Genomic DNA, 17000 nt, shown 5'->3' with positions numbered 1-17000 from the left:
AGTACATGTCCCACCTTTAACATACCCTGCACCCTGCCCCTGTTGCTACCTAGGGCCTACCTTAGGGGTGCCTTACATGTATAAAAAGGGACAGTTTGGGCCTGTCAAGTGGGTACAGTTGCCAAGTTGAATTGGCAGTGCAAGACTGTACACACAGACACTGTGAGACATATTTACAGGGCTACTCATGCGGGTGGCACAACCGGTGGTGCAGGCCCACTAGTAGCATCTAATTTACAGGTCTTGGGCACCTCTAGTGTACTTTACTAGGCACTTACTAGTAAATCAAATATGTCAATCATGGATAACCCAATCACCAACACAATTTACACAGAGAGCATATGCACCTTAGCACTGGTTAGCAGTGGTGAAGTGCTCAGAGTCCTAAAGCCAACAAAAACTGGTCAGAAAAAATAGGAGGAAGGAGGCAGTTTGGGGATGGCCCAGCAAAAAGGGCCAGGTCCAACAGTTCTTAAAAGAACCTTTGGTTGTTTTAACATAAACAGAGAGTTAGTTTTGGAAATATGTATTGAAAACATGGTTCGCATAGCTGGTAAAATGGACACATTTGGGATGATAAAGTGCCTTTTTTGGAATAGTTGATATCCAAATGAAAAATTAAATATATTTTATAATTTTCTGAGGAATGCTAAGACTGTCTTGTTGACTTGTCTTTGAGCCTCTTCAAACTTAGCAGTACAACACTTCAAATTTTATCTTTGATCAATGTTGGTGAAGACAAAGTGTGTATGAAATGTGCAGAATGGGTTTGAAAATGTCTTCTTCATCTCACATTCTTATGAAATATACACAGGTTAACAAATGTCTTCTTCATCTCACTTTCCAGTTGAAGTCCAGTTATGTGTCCTAGATCAGTGGTTCCCAACCTGTGGGCCGGGGACCCCTGGGGGTTAGCGAAGCCTCGTCAGGGGGTCCGTGACTGCTTAGAAAATGTAATAATATTAGGTTCCAACTATCAGTAATGAATCAGTGGGGGTCCCCGGGCTCCAGTGTTGATAAAATGGGGGTCCACAGAAGTCAAACGGTTGGGAACCACTGTCCTAGATCATTATTAACATACAAGGAGTTGCTTTAGGTTACATCAGAAATCACATGTGTGACACCACAATCCATAATATCAAAATGCTCTCCACGCAATATTCAACAATAAAACCTGTGCAGACATTATACTCAGTCAAAACACCATCATTGTAATTAGAACAAGTGAATTGTGCTTTACTTTCTCTAAGCCAGCACAAGTCAACAATAATATGGACTACATGCAATCTGAATACTTTGATGCACCATATGAAAACAATACCAGTCAAGAGGTTTTCCATATTCGGAAAATATGAATATTCTTGAATTCCACAGCATAATTTCAGAAATACCTAATTAAACTTACATTTGTGGCCAAAGAACACATTATAGGAACTAAGTTACAGTGGTTAATGCTCATGACAAAACAGAAAATGAGGAAAAATTAGCATGAAGAAACCTCACTCGCTTTCTATTTGCTGAAGAAAGCTAAGATATCTGTGAATATCCTGTAATCTGTAATTACTGCCTTATAAAACTAAACCATAACTTGAAGCCTTCACATGGGATTCTAAAAAGTCTGGAATCCAATACCATCTGAACTACAGCACATGAATTTATATGAAATTATTTTAATTCCAACAGTCCATCCCTTTCACACCATTGTTAGAATGCAACCAAAATGTCAGCCACATAAATCACTATGCACACTAAAAGGTAATGTTGTTATCCTACTATTAGACTTCATCAGAAAAAAAACTTCTCGTGGAGTAGAACGTAAAACTAAGGATAATTTACTAGTTTTAGTCAATGTAGTACCTACAAAAGACAAAAAAGTTTGGCAACAATTAATAATCATAGTCAAAGCTCAACAAAGTATACATTATCTTCAGAAAAATAACGTCTTCTATAAAAAAAAGAAATTGGACATTGTTAACTCCATCTCCAACCTGACTATTAGAGCACATTATTGACGAACAAGTTGAAGAGATGTATGAATATTACAGTATACACTCACTATGCTCCAGAGACATGATGGGTGATGCTTTAGAACTGTAGAAGCTAGAGAAGACCTACTAGTGTTTAGAAAAAAACAGTAGAAGCAGGATATTATCCACATTTATTCCCCTCTGGAAAAGGTAACTGATATCATGATTTTCCAGTCCTAATTTCTGCATGTGAGTACCAAACTATAATATTATATTTTGAGGATCTACACTTTTGATAAGACACTTCATATATTTTCAAGCTACTTTATTAAAGTACATTTTCAGTCACTTCTTATGCTGTTGCGCGTTATGCAAATTGCACAACAAAGATGAGAATTTAGAATATAGCTTATTCAACATTATGGCATGTCAACGAGGGACAAATGAATATTGTTTTCAAAGACATAGGCCCTCGTTACAACCCTGGAGGTAAATGCTGCTTACCGCCGTGCAGAAGAACGCTAACATACCGCTGCAGCTGCGGGATTCCACTACAGCTATTACAACCCACAGCTCGGAATCTGCCATAATACAGACACCCACACAAGTCCGCCACACCAAAGGTCAGTGATAAACTGGCAATAACAAAACTCACACCATCACGCCAACAGGAATACCCCCACACTATCACGAATCAACGCGGCGGTCTTTCAACCGCGGTAATCCATTGGTGATACACACCGCCGCGCTCAAAATACACACACATATACAAAACACAACCACATTGGACAATTCAAAATACACACACCTGATACACATCCACACACCACACTCACACACCCAATCCAATATATAGCACACACCCACATCACCCACAAACCCTTACTACCAGAATTCTGAAACCACGCCAGAGAGAGACACCACCATAAACAACACCAGCATCCACGGACACACAACACCATCACTTACACAACATCCACACACCTCAAACAACACACAACAATACATCCCCTCACACATCACAACACACACCACCTTACACATCACCCACACCACATCATGGCACCTCAACGACACCCCAGGTTCTCTGAGGAGGACCTCAGGGTCATGGTGGAGGAAATCGTCCGGGTAGAGCCACAGCTATTCGGATCACAGGTGCAGCACACCTCCATTGCAAGGAAGATGGAGCTATGGCGCAGAATTGTCGACAGGGTCAACGCAGTGGGACAGCATCCAAGAACTAGGGATGACATCAGGAAGAGGTGGAACGACCTACGGGGGAAGGTGCGTTCCGTGATCTCCAGACACCAGATTGCTGTACAGAGGACTGGTGGTGGACCCCCACCTCCTCCCCCACAACTAACAACATGGGAGGAACAGGTCTTGGCAATACTGCATCCTGAGGGCCTCACAGGAGTAGCAGGAGGACTGGACTCTAGTAAGTAAAATCTTAATTACCATATCCCCCACCCCACCTGCATGCCATCACATACCCCCACCCTCCCCCTCTCCCCATCACTTCAACACCTCACATATGCCCCACTATCACAACCCACCCATCCCAATATCAAGCCCTGCATGCAACACCAAAGCATGGACACCCATCACCAAAGCATGTCCACTACAGATACCCAAGCCAAATATCACACAAGGACCAAGACAAGAATGCAAGCACTGGAGTACCGAGTCACTCACCTATTGCACACAATTGCACACACAGATGCAATAATCATGCCTTTACACCCCTGCAGGACCCCAACCCAATGTCACCGGACAGGAGATACCAGACATATCAAGTCCCCCCCACAGAAGAGACCCACAGTGATGACAGCAGCTCTGCACAACTGGATCAAGATGACCAGCCCAGCCCATCAGGGACCTCGGAACAGTCGGTTTCCCTGACACTGGCACAAGCCACCAGAGAGCCTCCCCCCTGAGGAAACACCAGCACGGCACCCACCCAGCAAGCCCATCCCTCTGTCCCCAGGACACATCAATCAGCAGTAGGTCCACCACTACATGGAACCCAGGCAAACCCACCAATCCAAGAGAATCAGGGACCTGGGGGCAGTGGCAGTGGGCACACGGTTCAGGGGACAGAGGCCCAGGAAAACAACGAAGGTGGGAGGATTTCTGTGCGACAGGGGGAGGACAGGCCCAGGGCACCCACTCTCCATGAGGCCCTCTCCAACATCATGGGAGCTTACCATCATTCCTAGGAGACGATGGCAACGGTACTACCCAAGTTTCAGGAGACCCACCGGCTGCAGGAGGAACACTATCTGGGGATGAGGGAGGCTCTAAAGTCCATAAACAAAACCCTGGTCACCATTGCAGGGGTGCTGCAAGACCTTGTCAACACCAGGAGGGACACTGTGGCACAACAAGGAGCCCCTGACACTAGCCTGGACGATGAACAGCCCTCCACCTCCGCCTGCGCTAGTGGACAGGAGGCACCGCCACAGGAACAACAGGACACCAGCAACCCACCCCCTGCAGATGGAGAACCACCCCGCAAAGGGTCCCTGAGATCCAGGAACAAGACAGAGAACATTGCCAAGACCCCCGCCAGGAAATGAGACCTCCCTGAATGTCACCCTTCTGTCCCACTTTGTCACACTGTCCATCCTTCAACTGCCATTGCTCCACTTCCTATGCCCCTTTGGATAATGCACCTGTGAAACAAATAGACTGGACTCTGCCATGGACATTCCTCCACCATCCCCCCTGCCCATTTTACAACCCCTCCACTTATTTGCACAGAAATAAACACACTTCAAGCACAAAACAATCTGGAGTCAGTCTGTGCTTTCACAAACGTGTAATTGCAATAACCATGGAATATAGCAATGTCAATTTACTTGTGCACATACCGATGTAACACAACTGTAGGCCTGGAGGAAATATAACAGAGGGCACAAAGTGGGACCCACATCTGTGAAATGGAAAGGCAAAGTGACAAGTCAGGGTCCATACACTGAGTGAAAATGACAGACTTATGCTAGCTCCAATAATAGTATGAGATATGGGAGACAGTGACATCTTCTTACCTGTGTCTCACTGGAAGTATTGCATGATAATGTTGTTTCTGTTGTCGATATCCTCTTCTTCTGCCTCTTCTTCTTCGCTGTCCACAGGCTCCACAGCTGCCACAAGACCACCATCTGGCCCATCCTCCTGCAGAAAAGGCACCTGGCGTCGCAAAGCCAGGTTGGGCAGCATACAGCAGGCCACTATTATCTGGCACACCTTCTTTGGTGAGTAGTAGAGAGAACCACCTGTCATGTGGAGGCACCGGAATCTGGCCTTCAAGAGTGTAGGAAAGTACCATCTTGCCTGGCATGTTCCCCCCATATTTCACTGTATATATGTTGTTTCAGTTGTATGTGTCACTGGGACCCTGCCAGTCAGGGCCCCAGTGCTCATAAGTGTGCCCTGTATGTGTTACCTGTGTGATGACTAATTGTCTCACTGAGGCTCTGCTAACCAGAACCTCATTGGTTATGCTCTCTCATTTCTTTCCAAATTGTCACTAACAGGCTAGTGACCAATTTCACCAATTTACATTGGCATACTGTAACACCCTTATAATTTCCTAGTATATGGTACTGAGGTACCCAGGGTATTGGGGCTCCAGGAGATCCATATGGGCTGCAGCATTTCTTTTGCCACCCATAGGGAGCTCTGACAATTCTTACACAGGCCTGCCATTGCAGCCTGTCTGAAATAACGTTTCACAGCCATTTACCACTGCACTTAAGTAACTTATAATTCACCTATATGTCTAACCTTTACCTGGTAAAGGTTGGGTGCTAAGTTACTTAGTGTGTGGGCACCCTGGCACTAGCCAAGGTGCCCCCACATTGTTCAGGGAAAATTCCCCGGAGTTTGTGAGTGCGGGGACACCATTACACGCGTGCACTATACATATGTCACTACATATGTATAGCGTCACAATGGTAACTCCGAACATGGCCATGTAACATGTCTAAGATCATGGAATTGTCACCCCAATGCCATTCTGGCATCGGGGAGACAATTCCATGATCCCCTGAGTCTCTAGCACAGACCCGGGTACTGCCAAACTGCCTTTCCCGGGGTTTCACTGCAGCTGCTGCTGCTGCCAACCCCTCAGACAGGTTTCTGCCCTCCTGGGGTGCAGCCAGGCTTGGCCCAGGAAGGCAGAACAAAGAACTTCCTCAGAGAGAGGGTGTTACACCCTCTCCCTTTGGAAAAAGGTGTCAGGGCTGGGGAGGAGTAGCCTCCCCCAGCCTCTGAAAATGCTTTGATGGGCACAGATGGTGCCCATCTCTGCATAAGCCAGTCTACACCAGTTCAGGTATCCCCCAGCCCTGCTCTGGCGCGAAACTGGACAAAGGAAAGGGGAGTGACCACTCCCCTGACCTGCACCTCCCCTGGGAGGTGCCCAGAGCTCCTCCAGTGTGCTCCAGACCTCTGCCATCTTGGAAACAGAGGTGCTGCTGGCACACTGGACTGCTCTGAGTGGCCAGTGCCAGCAGGTGACGTCAGAGACTCCTTCTGATAGGCTCTTACCTGTGTTACTAGCTCTCACCCCTACCCCAGTAACACACACAGCGCACACACACACAGCGCCATCTGCTCTCACCCCTACCCCAGTAACACACACAGCGTGCACACATACAGCGCAATCTGCTCTCACGCCTACCCCAGTAACACACACTACATTAAAAACAAATAAATAAATAACCAAAGAGCCTTACCTGACACAAAGCACTGTAAAGATGCCACAAATGTGGAACAGCAGGCAGGCAGGCGGGCAGCAGACGTGGAGCCGGTGACAGGAAGCAGACGACCAAAGCCCCATAAAAGTTAGCTGCAAGCGCTGACTTTTATGGGGCTTTGGCTTCCAGGATTGTCAGGGCAACGCCATAAACAATGGCCGCCGTATGTAAACATAGAGGAGGGCCGTGGGAGCATGCTCCCGCGGCCCTCTTCTATGTTTACATACTGCTGCCATTATGAGATGGCGTTTGGTGTGCGTCTCGCGGGCCGCCAAGCTAGGTCCGTGGGGCCGCTGGCAGCCCGCGGGCCATACTTTGAGTACCGTTGTTCTAGCCTATCCTCCTTCCTAAGTAGCCAAACCTCCTTTTCTGGCTATTTAGGGTCTCTGCTTTGGGGAATTCTTTAGATAAAGAATGCAAGAGCTCATCAGAGTTCCTCTGCATCTCTCTCTTCACCTTCTGCCAAGGAATCGACCGCTGACTGCTCTGGACGCATGCAAAACTGCAACAAAGTAGCAAAGACGACTACTGCAACCTTGTATCTCTGATCCTGCTGCCTTCTCGACTGTTTTCCTGGTGGTGCATGCTGTGGGAGTAGTCTGCCTCCTCTCTGCACTAGAAGCTCTGAAGAAATCTCCCGTGGGTCGACGGAATCTTCCCCCTGCAACCGCAGGCACCAAAAAACTGCATCACCGGTCCTCTGGGTCTCCTCTCAGCACGACGAGCGAGGTCCCTGGAACTCAGCAACTTTGTCCAAGTGACTCCCACAGTCTAGTGACTCTTCAGTCAAAGTTTGGTGGAGGTAAGTCCTTGCCTCCCAACGCTAGACTGCATTGCTGGGTACCGCGTGATTTGCAGCTGCTCCGGCTCCTGTGCACTCTTCCAGGATTTCCTATGTGCACAGCCAAGCCTGGGTCCCCAACACTCTAACCTGCAGTGCACGACCTCCTGAGTTGTCCTCTGGTGTCGTGGGACCTTCTTTTGTGACTTTGGGTGAGCTCCGGTTCACTCTTCTTCGTAGTGCGTGTCCCGGCAATTCTGTAGGTGCTGCTTGCTTCTGAGTGGGCTCTTTGTCTTGCTGGACGCCCCCTCTGTCTCCTCACGCAATTGGCGACATCCTGGTCCCTCCTGGGCCACAGCAGCATCCAAAAACCCTAACTGCGACCCTTGCAGCTAGCAAGGCTTGTTTGCGGTCTTTCTGCACGGAAATACCTCTGCAAGCTTCTTCACGACGTGGGACATCCATCCTCCAAAGGGGAAGTTCCTAGTCCTCTTTGTTCTTGCAGAATCTACAGCTTCTACCATCCAGTGGCAGCTTCTTTGCAACCTCAGCTGGCATTTCTTGGGCATCTGCCCACTCCTGACTTGAGTGTGACTCTTGGACTTGGTCCCCTTGTTCCATAGGTACTCTCGTCTGGAAACCATCGTTGTTGCATTGCTGGTGTTGGTCTTCCTAGCAGAATTCCCCTATCACGACTTCTGTGCTCTCTGGGGAACTTAGGTGCACTTTACACCTACTTTTCAGGGTCTTGGGGTGGGCTATTTTTTTATCCCTCACTGTTTTCTTACAGTCCCAGCGACCCTCTACAAGCTCACATAGGTTTGGGGTCCATTCGTGGTTCGCATTCCACTTCTAGAGTATATTGTGTTGCCCCTATACCTATGTGCTCTCATTGCAATCTATTGTGACTGTACATTGCTTGCATTGCTTTCTATTGCTATTACTGCATAATTTTGGTATTGTGTACATATATCTTGTGTATATTTGCTATCCTCATACTGAGGGTACTCACTGAGATACTTTTGGCATATTGTCATAAAAATAAAGTACCTTTATTTTTAGTATATCTGTGTATTGTGTTTTCTTATGATATTGTTCATATGACACTAGTGGTATAGTGGGAGCTTTGCATGTCTCCTAGTTCAGCCTAAGCTGCTCTGCTAAGCTACCCTTTTCTATCAGCCAAAGCTGCTAGACACCTCTTCTACACTAATAAGGGATACCTGGCCCTGGTGCAGAGTGTAAGTACCCCTTGGTACTCACTACAAAACAGGCCAGCCTCCTACATTGGTTGTGCAGCGGTGGGATAAGTACTTGCAACTACTTACCACTTTGTCATTTTGTACTTTTCATAGGAGAATAATATACAAAACAAGTTCAGTGTATGTACACCTAACCAAAAAGTTTTGCTTTTCTTCTCTTACTCTTTTGCTAAGTGCTGAAAAGTACCTCTAAAACTTTCAAAAAGTTCTTAAAAGTTGAAAAACATTTTTTTCCTGTTCTTTAAAAAGTTCTGAAACTTTTTCTTTCTTTTTCTGTCCCTTAAACCTTTTCTATCATGTCTGGTACAGGTCAAACTCTGGATCTGGCCAGCTCAGCTTATGACCACCTTAACTGGAAAGGTGTAAGGAGTCTCTGCATTGATAGAGGTTTAGGGGTAGGGAAGAATCCCTCTAGAGAATTGTTGGTTAATATGCTCATTGAAAATGATAAGACCTTAGCTGGCACATCTGATAAGAGATTAGCTGATGCTTCACACTCTGATTCTGAGGAAGCCCCAGCAAGAGGATTAGAAGGGAACCTTCCCAACCTGCCCCTTAGCAGGCCACCTAGCAGGGATGGTACTGATGTGAGCTCACATCACAGTAGGGATGTCACTCCTTTAGGCCAGGTTGTTAGGGTGCCATCTGTTAGGGACAGGTCTCCCTCTGTTCATTCACACCATTCTTCTGTGTCTAAGCATGCCCACCCACCCACTCTGATGACAGAGTGTTAGAAAGGGAACTCAATAGATTGAGAGTGGTAGAGTCCAGGCTGAAGCTCAAGAAGCAACAGCTGGATCTAGACAGGGAAGGATTTGACTTAGAAAAAGAAAGGCAGAGGTTGGGGTTTGGACCCCATGGTGGCAGCAGCAGTATTACAGATAGTAATCCTGTAAAAGAGCATGATTCTAGGAATCTGCATAAGATAGTTCCCCCTTACAAGGAGGGGGATGACATTAACAAGTGGTTTGCTGCACTTGAGAGGGCCTGTGTTGTACAGGGGGTCCCTCAAAGGCAATGGGCTGCTATCCTATGGCTATCTTTCAGTGGAAAGGGTAGGGATAGGCTCCTTACTGTTAAGGAAAGTGATGCCAATAATTTTACAGTTCTTAAGAATGCACTCCTAGATGGTTATGGCTTAACCACTGAACAGTACAGGATCAAGTTCAGAGAAACCAAAAAGGAGTCTTCACAAGACTGGGTAGACTTTGTTGACCATTCAGTGAAGGCCTTGGAGGGGTGGTTACATGGCAGTAAAGTTTCTGACTATGAAAGCCTGTATAACTTAATCCTGAGAGAGCATATTCTTAATAACTGTGTGTCTGATTTGTTGCACCAATATCTAGTGGACTCAGATCTGCCCTCTCCCCAAGAATTGGGAAAGAAGGCAGACAAATTGGTCAGAACAAGAGGGAACAGAAAAGTTCATACAGGGGGTGACAAGGATGGCAAGAAGAAGGATGGTACGTCTTCAGACAAGGGTGGGGACAAATCTAAAAATGAGTCTTCATCAGGCCCACAAAAACACTCTGGTGGGGGTGGTGGGTCCAAATCCTCTTCTAATCAAGTAAAGAAACCATGGTGCTATTTATGTAAAGTAAAAGGCCATTGGACAACTGATGCCAGTTGTCCAAAGAAAAGCACCAAACCTCCCACTAACACAACCCCTACTGCTACACCTAGTGCCCCTAGTAATAGCAGTGGTGGTGGGAGCAAACCTACTAATAGCCAATCCAAGGAAGTAGTTGGGCTCACTTTTGGTAATTTAGTTGGGGTTGGTCTTGTTAGGGAGATCACAGAGGCTGTGTTAGTCTCTGAAGGTGCCATTGATTTGGCCCCCTTGGTTGCTTGTCCCCTTAATATGGATAAGTACAAGCAACTTCCCCTAATAAATGGTGTTGAGGTTCAGGCCTACAGGGACACAGGTGCCAGTGTTACCATGGTAATAGAGAAACTGGTCCACCCTGAACAATACCTACTTGGTCACCAGTACCAAGTGACTGATGCTCATAACAACACTCTTAGCCACCCCATGGCTGTTGTGAATCTCAACTGGGGGGGGGGGGGTTACTGGTCCAAAGAAAGTTGTGTTTGCCTCAGATTTACTTGTAGACAGTCTACTAGGGAACGATTTAGAGACATCAGCTTGGGCAGAAGTGGAGTTGGAGGCTCATGAAGCAATGCTGGGCATTCCTGGGCAAATTGTTGCTTTGACAAGGGCTCAGGCCAAAAAGCAAAAAGGACAGGGTGACTTGGATCCTGGAACAATGGACCAAGTGCTCCCTAAAGCTAGGGTTAGTAAAGGTAAAACACTACCTACTATCCCTCCCTCTACGGTGGATTCAACTTCTGAGGAAGAAGAATTTCCACCCTGTGCAGAACCTACACCAGAGGAGCTGGAAGCAGACACTGCTGAGCTTTTGGGTGGAGGGGGGCCTGCCAGGGAGGAGCTGAGTGTGGCACAGCAGACCTGTCCCACACTAGAGGGTCTAACACAGCAAGCTGTCAAACAGCAAAATGGGGATGTCAGTGACTCTCACAGAGTTTACTGGGAGGACAACCTCTTATATACTGAGGCAAGGGACCCTAAACCTGGAGCAGCCAGGAGATTGGTCATTCCCTTGCAATACAGAGAGTTCCTCCTAACTCTAGCCCACGACATTTCCTTGGCTGGACATTTGGGACAAATTAAAACTTGGGACAGGCTTGTTCCCTTGTTTCATTGGCCTAGAATGTCAGAGGACACAAATAAATTTTGTAAGTCCTGTGTCACCTGTCAAGCCAGTGGCAAAACAGGTGGCACCCCAAAGGCACCCCTTATTCCACTGCCTGTGGTTGGGGTTCCCTTTGAAAGGGTAGGGGTTGACATAGTTGGCCCCCTTGACCCTCTTACTGCTTCAGGCAATAGGTTTATTTTGGTGGTAGTGGACCATGCCATCAGATATCCTGAAGCAATTCCTCTAAGGACCACTACAGCTCCTGCAGTGGCAAAGGCCCTCCTGGGAATCTTTTCCAGGGTGGGCTTCCTAAAAGAGGTGGTATCAGACAGGGGTAGCAACTTCATGCCTGCTTACTTAAAGGCCATGTGGAAGGAATGTGGTGTAACATACAAATTCACCACACCCTATCATCCACAAACAAATGGACTGGTTGAGAGGTTTAATAAAACTCTCAAAGGAATGATAATGGGACTCCCTGAAAAACTCCGGAGGAGATGGGATGTCCTGTTACCTTGCCTCCTTTTTGCTTACAGGGAGGTATCCCAAAAAGGAGTGGGCTTCAGCCCCTTTGAACTCCTATTTGGACACCCTGTAACAGGTCCGCTAACACTTGTGAAGGAGGGTTGGGAACAACTTTTAAAAGCTCCTAAGCAAGACATAGTGGACTATGTACTTGGCCTAAGATCCAGAATGGCTGAGTACATGAAAAAGGCCAGCAAAAACCTTCAGGCCAGCCAAGAGCTCCAAAAGCAATCGCATGACCAGAAGGCTGTTCTGATTCAGTACCAACCAGGACAGAAGGTGTGGGTCTTGGAGCCTGTGGCCCCAAGAGCACTCCAAGACAAATGGAGTGGACCCCACATTATTGTTGAGAAAAAGGGAGAAGTCACCTACTTGGTTGACTTAGGCACTGCCAGGAGTCCCTTTAGGGTGCTCCATGTCAATCGCCTGAAACCCTACTATGACAGGGCTGATCTCACCCTGCTCATGGCAACAGATGAAGGACAGGAAGAAGAGAGTGACCCTCTCCCTGATCTCTTCTCTTCCACAGAACAAGATGCTCTAGTGGAAGGTGTAGTTATGGCAGATTGTCTTACTGCTGAGCAGAAAGACCACTGCATAAATCTCCTGGGTCAGTTTTCTGAACTCTTTTCTACTGTGCCAGGCACCACTTCTTGGTGTGAGCACACTATAGATACTGGAGACAGCATGCCTGTCAAAAGCAAGATCTATAGGCAGCCTGACCATGTCAGAGACTGCATAAAACAAGAAGTTCAGAAAATGCTTGAACTGGGAGTGGTTGGGCACTCTGAAAGTCCATGGGTCTCTCCTGTGGTACTTGTACCAAAACCTCATTCAAAAGATGGGAAAAGGGAAATTAGATTTTGTGTAGACTACAGAGGTCTCAACCAGGTAACTAAAACTGATGCTCACCCTATACCCAGGGCAGATGAGCTACTAGATACACTGGCATCTGCCAAGTATCTAAGCACCTTTGATTTGACTGCAGGGTATTGGCAGATCAAGTTATCAGAGGATGCTAAAGCAAAAACTGCATTTTCTACCATTGGAGGACACTACCAATTCACAGTAATGCCCTTTGGTTTGAAAAATGCACCTGTCACTTTTCAGAGGTTGGTGAATACAGTCCTGCAAGGGTTGGAGGCTTTTAGTGCAGCATATCTAGATGATATAGCTGTCTTTAGCTCCACCTGGGATGATCATCTGGTCCACCTGTGGAAGGTTTTGGAGGCCCTGCAAAAGGCAGGCCTCACTATCAAGGCTTCAAAGTGCCAGATAGGGCAGGGGAAAGTGGTTTATCCTGGACACCTTGTAGGTGGAGAACAGATTGCACCACTTCAGGGGAAAATCAAAACTATCATAGATTGTGTTCCCCCTACAACTCAGGCCCAGGCAAGAGCCTTCTTAGGCCTCACTGGGTATTACAGGAGGTTCATAAAGAACTATGGCTCCATTTCAGCCCCTCTTAATGACCTCACTTCAAAGAAGATGCCTAAAAAGGTATTGTGGACAGCTAGCTGTCAGAAAGCTTTTGAGGAGCTGAAACAGGCCATCTGCTCTGCACCTGTCCTAAAAAGCCCCTGTTACTCCAAAAAATTCATTGTCCAAACTGATGCATCTGAATTAGGGGTAGGGGCAGTCTTCTCACAACTTAATTCTGAGGGCCAGGATCAACCTGTTGCTTTTATCAGCAGGAGGTTGACCCCTAGAGAAAAGCGTTGGTCTGCCATAGAGAGGGAGGCCTTTGCTGTGGTCTGGGCACTGAAGAAGTTGAGGCCATACCTGTTTGGCACTCACTTCATTAGTCAGACAGACCACAAACCTCTACTTTGGCTAAAACAAATGAAAGGTGAAAACCCTAAATTGTTGAGGTGGTCCATATCTCTACAGGGAATGGACTATACAGTGGAACATAGACCTGGGAGTACCCACTCCAATGCAGATGGACTCTCCAGATATTTCCACTTAGATAATGAAGACTCATCAGGTCATGGCTAGTCTTATTGTCCTTTGTTTGGGGGGTGGGGGGGTTGTGTAGGAAAGTACCATCTTGCCTGGCATTTTACCCCCATATTTCACTGTATATATGTTGTTTTAGTTGTATGTGTCACTGGGACCCTGCCTGTCAGGGCCCCAGTGCTCATAAGTGTGCCCTGTATGTGTTACCTGTGTGATCACTAACTGTCTCACTGAGACTCTGCTAACCAAAACCTCAGTGGTTATGCTCTCTCATTTCCTTCCAAATTGTCACTAACAGGCTAGTGACCAATTTCACCAATTTACATTGGCATACTGGAACACCCTTATAATTCCCTAGTATATGGTACTGAGGTACCCGGGGTATTGGGGCTCCAGGAGATCCCTATGGGCTGCAGCATTTCTTTTGCCACCCATAGGGAGCTCTGACAATTCTTACACAGGCCTGCCATTAAAGCCTGAGTGAAATAACGTCCATGTTATTTCACAGCCATTTACCACTGCACTTAAGTAACTTATAAGTCACCTATATGTCTAACCTTTACCTGGTAAAGGTTGGATGCTAAGTTACTTAGTGTGTGGGCACCCTGGCACTAGCCAAGGTGCCCCCACATTGTTCAGGGCAAATTCCCCGGACTTTGTGAGTGCGGGGACACCATTACACGTGTGCACTATACATATGTCACTACATATGTATAGCGTCACAATGGTAACTCCGAACATGGCCATGTAACATGTCTAAGATCATGGAATTGTCACCCCAATGCCATTCTGGCATTGGGGAGACAATTCCATGATCCCCCGAGTCTCTAGCACAGACCGGGTACTGCCAAACTGCCTTTCCTGGGGTTTCACTGCAGCTGCTGCTGCTGCCAACCCCTCAGACAGGTTTCTGCCCTCCTGGGGTCCAGCCAGGCTTGGCCCAGGAAGGCAGAACAAAGGACTTCCTCAGAGAGAGGGTGTTACACCCTCTCCCTTTGGAAAAAGGTGTCAGGGCTGGGGAGGAGTAGCCTCCCCCAGCCTCTGGAAATGCTTTGATGGGCACAGATGGTGCCCATCTCTGCATAAGCCAGTCTACACCAGTTCAGGGATCCCCCAGCCCTGCTCTGGCGCAAAACTGGACAAAGGAAAGGGGAGTGACAACTCCCCTGACCTGCACCTCCCCTGGGAGGTGCCCAGAGCTCCTCCAGTGTGCTCCAGACCTCTGCCATCTTGGAAACAGAGGTGCTGCTGGCACACTGGACTGCTCTGAGTGGTCAGTGCCAGCAGGTGACGTCAGAGACTCCTTCTGATAGGCTCTTACCTGTGTTGCTAGCCTATCCTCCTTCCTAAGTAGCCAACCCTCCTTTTCTGGCTATTTAGGGTCTCTGCTTTGGGGAATTCTTTAGATAACGAATGCAAGAGCTCATCAGAGTTCCTCTGCATCTCTCTCTTCACCTTCTGCCAAGGAATCGACCACTGACTGCTCTGGACGCCTGCAAAACTGCAACAAAGTAGCAAAGACGACTACTGCAACCTTGTATCGCTGATCCTGCGGCCTTCTCGACTGTATTCCTGGTGGTGCATGCTGTGGGGGTAGTCTGCCTCCTCTCTGCACTAGAAGCTCCGAAGAAATCTCCCGTGGGTCGACGGAATCTTCCCCCTGCAACCGCAGGCACCAAAAGACTGCATCACCGGTCCTCTGGGTCTCCTCTCAGCATGACGAGCGAGGTCCCTGGAACTCAGCAACTCTGTCCAAATAACTCCCACAGTCCAGTGACTCTTCAGTCCAAGTTTGGTGGAAGTAAGTCCTTGCCTCCCCACGCTAGACTGCATTGCTTGGTACCACGTGATTTGCAGCTGCTTCGGCTCCTGTGCACTCTTCCAGGATTTCCTTTGTGCACAGCCAAGCCTGGGTCCCTGACACTCTAACCTGCAGTGCACGACCTCCTGAGTTGTCCTCCGGCGTCGTGGGACCTTCTTTTGTGACTTCGGGTGAGCTCCAGTTCACTCTTCTTCGTAGGGCCTGTCCCAGCACTTCTGCGGGTGCTGCTTGCTTCTGAGTGGGCTCTTTGTCTTGCTGGACACCCCCTCTGTCTCCTCACGCAATTGGCGACATCCTGGTCCCTCCTAGGCCACAGCAGCATCCAAAGACCCTAACCGGGACCCTTGCAGCTAGCAAGGCTTGTTTGCGGTCTTTCTGCACGGAAACAGCTCTGCAAGCTTTTTCACAACGTGGAACATCCATCCTCCAAAGAGGAAGTTCCTAGTCCTCTTCGTTCTTGCAGAATCCACAGCCTCTACCATCCGGTGGCAGCTTCTTTGCAACCTCAGCTGGCATTTCTTGGGCATCTGCCCACTCCCGACTTGAGTGTGACTCTTGGACTTGGTCCCCTTGTTCCACAGGTACTCTCGTCTGGAAAACCATTGTTGTTGCATTGCTGGTGTTGGTCTTCTTTGCAGAATTCCCCTATCACGACTTCTGTGCTCTCTGGGGAACTTAGGTGCACTTTACACCTACTTTTCAGGGTCTTTGGGTGGGCTATTTTTCTAACCCTCACTGTTTTCTTACAGTCCCAGCGACCCTCTACAAGCTCACATAGGTTTGGGGTCCATTCGTGGTTCGCATTCCACTTCTAGAGTATATGGTTTGTGTTGCCCCTATATCTATGTGCTCTCTTTGCAATCTATTGTGACTGTACATTGCTTGCATTGCTGTCTATTGCTATTACTGCATAATTTTGGTATTGTGTACATATATCTTGTGTATATTTGCTATCCTCATACTGAGGGTACTCACTGAGATACTTTTGGCATATTGTCATAAAAATAAAGTACCTTTATTTTTAGCATATCTGTGTATTGTGTTTTCTTATGATATTGTTCATATGACACTAGTGGTATAGTGGGAGCTTTGCATGTGTCCTAGTTCAGCCTAAGCTGCTCTGCTAAGCTACCCTTTTCTATCAGCCAAAGCTGCTAGACACCTCTTCTACACTAATAAGGGATACCTGGACCTGGTGCAGAGT

Source organism: Pleurodeles waltl, chromosome 10 (genome assembly GCF_031143425.1).
Source record: "Pleurodeles waltl isolate 20211129_DDA chromosome 10, aPleWal1.hap1.20221129, whole genome shotgun sequence".
NCBI classification, from domain to species: Eukaryota; Metazoa; Chordata; class Amphibia; order Caudata; family Salamandridae; genus Pleurodeles; species Pleurodeles waltl.
Note: the sequence above shows the minus strand (reverse complement) of the source record.